The sequence below is a fragment of the Carassius gibelio genome, chromosome B2, assembly GCF_023724105.1.
Source record: "Carassius gibelio isolate Cgi1373 ecotype wild population from Czech Republic chromosome B2, carGib1.2-hapl.c, whole genome shotgun sequence".
NCBI lineage: Eukaryota > Metazoa > Chordata > Actinopteri > Cypriniformes > Cyprinidae > Carassius > Carassius gibelio.
In genome coordinates, this window is record NC_068397.1 from 12,437,747 (window position 1) to 12,444,214 (window position 6,468).

The window sequence follows — 6,468 nt, forward strand, 5'->3', positions numbered from 1 at the left end:
ATGCAGTTAATGTATCCACAAAATCCTTTTCAGAAACATCTTTTTTAGTATTGGATTTTACTTCAGCAGGTCACAGTGATTGACTGTATTGTTCAATCATTCACCAAAGCAACAAACACAATTACCGTACATAAATGTGCATGTGTGTGCTACTGGGGGCGATATTCATCTTTATGCCTGTCAAAATCCAGACCACAAATGTGACCCTGGTCATAAGGGTCAGTTACTCGAAACTGAGATTTATAAGTCATCTGAAAGCTGAATAAATAACCTTTCCATTGATGTATAGATTGTTAGGATACAATGATATTTGGTTGAGATACAACTATTTGAAAATCTGCAATCTGAGGGTGCAAAAAGAATCTAAATACTGAGAAAACCGCCTTTAAAGTAGTCCAAATTAAGATCTTAGCATTGCATATTACTAATCAAAAATTAGTATTTATAGATATTTACGGTAGGCAATTTAAAAAAATATATTCATGGAACATGATCTTTACTTAATATCCTAATGATTTTTGGCATAAAATCTGTAAAGAAAAAAAATAAAATCTCACAAATATAACAGAAAAATCGATAATTTTGACCCAATTTTTGGCTATTGCTACAAAAATTTCCCGGCGACTTAAGACTGGTTTTGTGGTCCAGGGTCACAAATGTTCTCTGTTTAGCCCAAGGAGCCATTCTGTCTTTATGAATAAATCCAGAACTGACAGAATATTAAACTAATTACACAGACCAAATGAACAATAGTACCAGAAGACTGCACAGGATCAAGGAAACGATGTTGTCTTTGGCCAAATTATTCCAGACTTCTGATGCAATTGCATGAAACTTGCTCAGTCTTGAGCTCCTCCAGATCTTTTGATATTGCTGATATGCTTCATGAGCGCTCTGAAGTTCCTCATATATGCTGGTTTGCTTGTTAGTTTGTTTTTAATCAATAAAAACTCTGGACTGTTGAAAGCTTTGCCCGCAGCTAGCGTTCACGTATGGTCATGTATATTATAGGCTTCCTGCTTAAAATAACTCCTGGCGTATAGAATTGCTGTGTGGAAGGACCTGGGAAAGGGCAACAAAACCAGCATAACAAATAATTATGCATAATGTGGATAGCATAACAAGAGTGGCATTGTTCTGCTGCATAAGTGATATTAAAGGGACAGTTCACTCACAAATTAAAAGTCTGTCATCATTTATTCACACTTATGTTGTTTTAAACCTGTGTCTTCCTTTCTTCAGCAACAGAAGTGTTAGGCATGATTGTGAGAAAATGACAGCCTCAGTCATCATTTATAACGTCTGGTAATAAGATGCTCTGAAACTGAAAGGTACAAGACTGCCATTCTGCAGAAAATATCATTTTGTGGTACAAGGGAAAAAGTGGTATAGATGCGAACAACATAAACGAGTAAATATAGGATTTTGATTTTGGGTGACCTAGCGTTTTAACACGCACGAGCTTTACTTCTCGTTTAATTCTCATTGACACGTTTCTGTGAAGCCCCACCAAAAACAGGTCAAATAAGATTTTCTAAAAGAGTTTGATCAGTTTCGTAAAATATTACGATTTGGAAACGCACAAACTCATTATGCGATGTACTGACGTTTGATTTTAATGCGATTAGAAATACTGAACTCAGCAGACATCGTCTTTGAAGGCACCCTACGGCTACGTTTTGGTGAAAACTGAAAAAAAAAAAAAAAAACTAAAAAAAAAAAAAGACCAATATGTCTGTATAATAATCTATGTGGGAGTGTGCGTTTTAAAATATGCACGCTCATCCACAGACGGTGGCATCTTGGAGAAAAAAAAATGCACAATCTTGTCCATGTACGTGTTTGGAATTAATTTCTGTACGCTTTTTCATGATCACACAAGACTGAATCAGTTCAAATGTATGCACATGTAAACAAAACATTGACACGATTGCACAACACTAATATGTGGCATATTTTAGGTGAGATGAAGCATCTTTGGAGAAGTGAGCTCGCTCACGGTCAGCATAGTGACATAAGAATATCCCGCGACACTTGTTCTGTATGTTTGTCTTTTACCCCAGAAAATATGCGCCGGGTATTATCGAATACATGTTGTGGTCATAGTTCAGCTTCTCAGCTCATCATTAGTAAGTGCATTTGCATGACATAACTATATTGCTCCTTGCACTTGCTCTTAGACCACGAGGCACCAAAATTAGAGTCACTGCAAGAAAATATAATCAGTTTTTCTCATAACTGCTATTCTGGGAGAGGAACTCGCCTACAGTGGTCTTGTGTTTAAAGCACCCTAAACTAAAGATATGTAAGTTTTTTTATCGCTCAGTTAGCTAACGTTAGTACACTAGCTTAGCCGACGACAACTCACCCGTTAGTTTAAGAAATACTAGAATTTCGCGATTGCTCCAAACCTCGTGGCTGAAAAGCGTGCGCGTTTAATGCAATTGATAATCACTTTCAAATGAGTGCTTAATGTCGAGCAAGTGTCAATAACAAGTCCGAACGAAGAAGGAAACGCGTTGAACTCACCGTCTCTCCGTTCCGCCGCGGTTTGCATTTCTTTCCGTGCTCGGCAACCGCTCGTTTCACCCGGTTCAGTTGGCCACGTACAAATCCACTTTTAAAATAGACTGGAAAATTCTTTGATTCCACAGAGTAACGACTCTTCCTTTACTAATGTGCCACGCGGCTGTTATAATCCCGTTATTAAGACTGGTTTCTATAACTACGGTAGAGTGGAAAAGCTTCTATTGTTGTGAATCCAGAGTTTGTGTCTCACGGACTTCTGCTCCAGAGCGCTCGGAGACTCTCTGCTGGTCTGCCTGCCTACAGTCCCCTCAATCACGCCGTCTCCCTCCCTGCCTGGCAGGCTGGCTGACTTACAGGTTGCTAGCGCGCATTTTCGGAAACATTCGTGACCATTCGGCCGTTCACGAATCGATTACATTAGTCCCCGCTTAGATTAGTGTGGTTGCTTTAAGAGGGGCAGGTATTTAGTGGGGTTTAACCTAAACCAATCCAGAGATTCAATTAGATTTAACCCAAATAAAATGCATGTAATCAAAGATGGTATGTAATAATTTTAATGTATTATATTACAATATCCATCAGCCCAGTCCTCACACACACACACACACACACACACAAAACATTATTATAGAAGTTGACATTGTCCATGGGAAATAATTTGAATATTATATAATTTCAGTAAAATAATAGTTAAATGAATTGAAATAATTAAATAATATAACTTTAAATTAAATGTGTAATGAATCCCAGTATAATTACAGGGCTAGAATAATTTTCCTTTCAAAAAAGAATGATTAACTTTAACTAGGCTACTTGAAATTAAGAAACATATCATGTCCAGCGGTCTATTCATTTGTCATTTTTGGCCAGATGGATTCAGTGCTCTCAGATCCTAATAGCGATGTAGAAACATTTTTCGAGTTCCAACTTCTGAAGCAAGAGAAAGTGAATAATGGATTGACATTAAAGTAGTCAGAAACACTTTTAAAAGGTATCAGTTACATGCTCTTTTAATTTAAGGCAGAGTAATTTTAGTGGATTTTAGTGTTCATTTGTTGAAATTGGGTTGCAAAAAATATGCCCAGTAAAATAGATAATATAGCTTGCAGAAACTGGAAGAAAACACATGTTTATTGGCTGATGAATTTTCCAGAGTAACTATCGTGGCAAGACATGAAAAATGCACAAAATACATCCAAGGTCAAGTCTCAAGGAAGGATTTGTATGGTGTGTGACAGCAAATAGCAATATGGTGGCATCATCATACATGCACAAATGTCTGGCCAGATCTATATAGCATAATGGTCTCAAAATAACAAAGCTGTGTCGGTCCAGCTATGGGTGTTTTGGTGTCCTCTCAAAAATCCTTTGGCAGCAGCTGAAACTAAGCTCACTTAAAGGCTGGCTAAGAAATGGAAAGCAGAATCCTCTTGACAGGTAAGGGATGCCACACCTCAGGATTAAGATGTACTGTTGGTGATTTTGAAATGTGAAATATTAATCAATTCCATCTAGTGGGATTTGCTCCCCTGAGAAAGCTGTCCGTATGACGGAGGATCCTGTTATCTAATAGTTTGGGACATTTTAAGAATGAAAACTATGTTACTATATGTTACTATAACCATCACAGCACCCGCAGTTGATGTTTTCAGGCTGTAAATGTTCTCCTTTTTTGTTTTCAACGATGAATGTGAAGGTTGTCAATATGCACTGATATGTACTAAATATGGTGACTTTGATGGTGTGTTATTGAAAAATCAAAGCTAGAATTTTCGGTAGTGAGATGAGCAGCACTGATGAGAGAAGAAGATGTCAGAAGAAGAAGAATGTAAGACTTCCAGAGTGTGGCAGCGGTGCAAGTCAGTCAGATTATCAAGTGAGAGATGTCATCGGAGTGAGCGAGGATCATCTTTAATTGGCTGATTTTAACAGAATAAAATGGAATGGTTTCAAGTGCATATAAAGGCATATCATTCAAAATATGGTAAAATTGACATATTGATTTGTTTTGATGTCTTTCTCAAAAGCTATGTTCACCCAAAAATAATAATTAAGTCATTAATTATTCACCCTCATTTCGTTCCAAACTCTTAAGACCGTTATGTTCATCTTCGGAACACAAATTAAGATTTTTTTTTTTTATAAAATCCAAGAGCTTTCTGACCCCTATCAGTCTTCACGTTTTTTAATAAAGTTGTTATTTCTATAAAAAATTTTGTGTGTGTGTGTGTGTGTGCACAAAATGTATTCTCGTAGATTCATAAAACTAAGGTTGAACTAATGATGTAACAGGACTATTTTAATGATGTCCTTACTATGTTTCTGGGCCTTGAATGTGGTGGTTCCAATGCTGGAAGGGTCAGAAAGATCTCCGATTTCATCACAAATAACTCAATTTGTGTTCTGAAGATGAACGAAGGTCTTACAGGTTTGGAATGACATGAGGATGAGTAATTAATTACATAATTTTAATTTTTGGCTGAACTATTCCTTTAATATACAGTAGTATGTATAAAGGAGCAAGTATACTGTATGTAATGGTATATTGTATATAATGAGAACCTTAAATGGCACAATTAACACTGCAAAGTTCGTCTTGCCTGTAGCTACTCAAATCTTTTATTTGACAGCTGTAGCACAAGCTTCTAGTTCAGTACGATTGGGGTCTGTTTAAGTAACGTCATCCGTTCTGATCCTGTTATCACCGTCAGACTTTCCTCCACATATAGGGTTGCAGGAGTCATTTCTTCTCCAGAAAGCCTTGAGGGAATCTGCTTTTTCATGTTCTTTTGAGGGAGCCATCAGCAAATGGATACGAGATGGTTAATTTTTAATTCTGCATTCGTGGAGTCACGTTTTGATGGGTGGAGAGAGCACTAATGGGGCCAGATTGGGTATCACTGCGGATATCTGGGAACAACCTTTGGGACTGCTCTGTGGGTCTTGGCTGAGATCCATTAACGTCTTGAAAATGAGATGAAACTTGGAGACCCTGTCCAGCTATTGACCCTCATTGGCAAAATCAAAGCCCATGTTGGTGGTTTATTGAGTGGACACTATGCGAGGTTCATTAGAGAGGAAAGAAGTTAGTGAAAAGCTTCACCATGAATGATAGAGATCACTAAAGCACATTCAAATGGTACAGAACATCTTTTAACCACAGAGCCACAAATAACATTAGGCGTCTAACACTAAACCTCAACACATACTTGACCAGAATAGCAAAGAGAAGTGCCTATTTCTGAAGCGATAGATTATGCACCGTGGGCTTGCTTTCTTTGAGTAGCTGAAATTATTTCCTGGCTTTCAGTGGCAATGAGTGTGATGGTTGTTTTTGATTGACTCAGATGTTCCATTAAGGGAGAGTGAGCATTTGCAAAGAGAAGCTGACAGCAGCTCTGTTATTGTGATGCTCTGGTGCTGGACCTTACACCAGGGTCATTAACAAGCCTTTATTACAGCTCCACGCTCACTGTCCCACCACACACACAACCGCAAACACAAAACACATGGAAATTTGTTCAGTTCTCACACTGCCTGAGAACAACATTGCAACATACTACAAAACCTCATCTTATGGATAAATGTCAATGGGGTCCAACAACAAACAACACTTATCAACCAGTTATCCAATAGAATGGATTTTGCTGGTTTGGTGGGGAATTACAATCATACTTAAAATGACTTATCTTAAAAAACAGAAAATGCAAAACAGGCTCAGTGCAAAGTAATAAAATGTGAAGTAAAGTGGTCAGGTCTGTAATTTCCAGCACCACAATGAAATGCAATTGAGGTCAATACCATTCCACAGATGGCCAGCAGACAATAATTGCTTATTGTCTGTCAAATTTAACTTTGCCTGCAACCCTCAGATACACATAAAGTGAAAATTGATTTTGCCAAATCAAGTTAAGAATTATTATTGGTTGTTGTTTGTAC

The 6,468-nt window shown here is 37.6% G+C and overlaps 1 protein-coding gene across 2 annotated transcripts in view; it reads right to left on the reverse strand.

Annotated features, from left to right (window-relative positions):
* The window catches only part of ptprfb (protein tyrosine phosphatase receptor type Fb), a 179,163-nt gene extending 176,314 nt beyond the window's left edge, over window positions 1–2,849 (reverse strand). The window contains exon 1 of one of the 2 annotated variants that reach the window (XM_052548628.1): window positions 2,530–2,849. The gene's annotated coding sequence lies outside the window, so the exon portion shown is untranslated. The remainder of the gene's footprint in view (window positions 1–2,529) is intronic. The other variant, XM_052548626.1, reaches the window with a different exon arrangement.
* Between the last annotated feature and the right edge of the window lie 3,619 nt (window positions 2,850–6,468).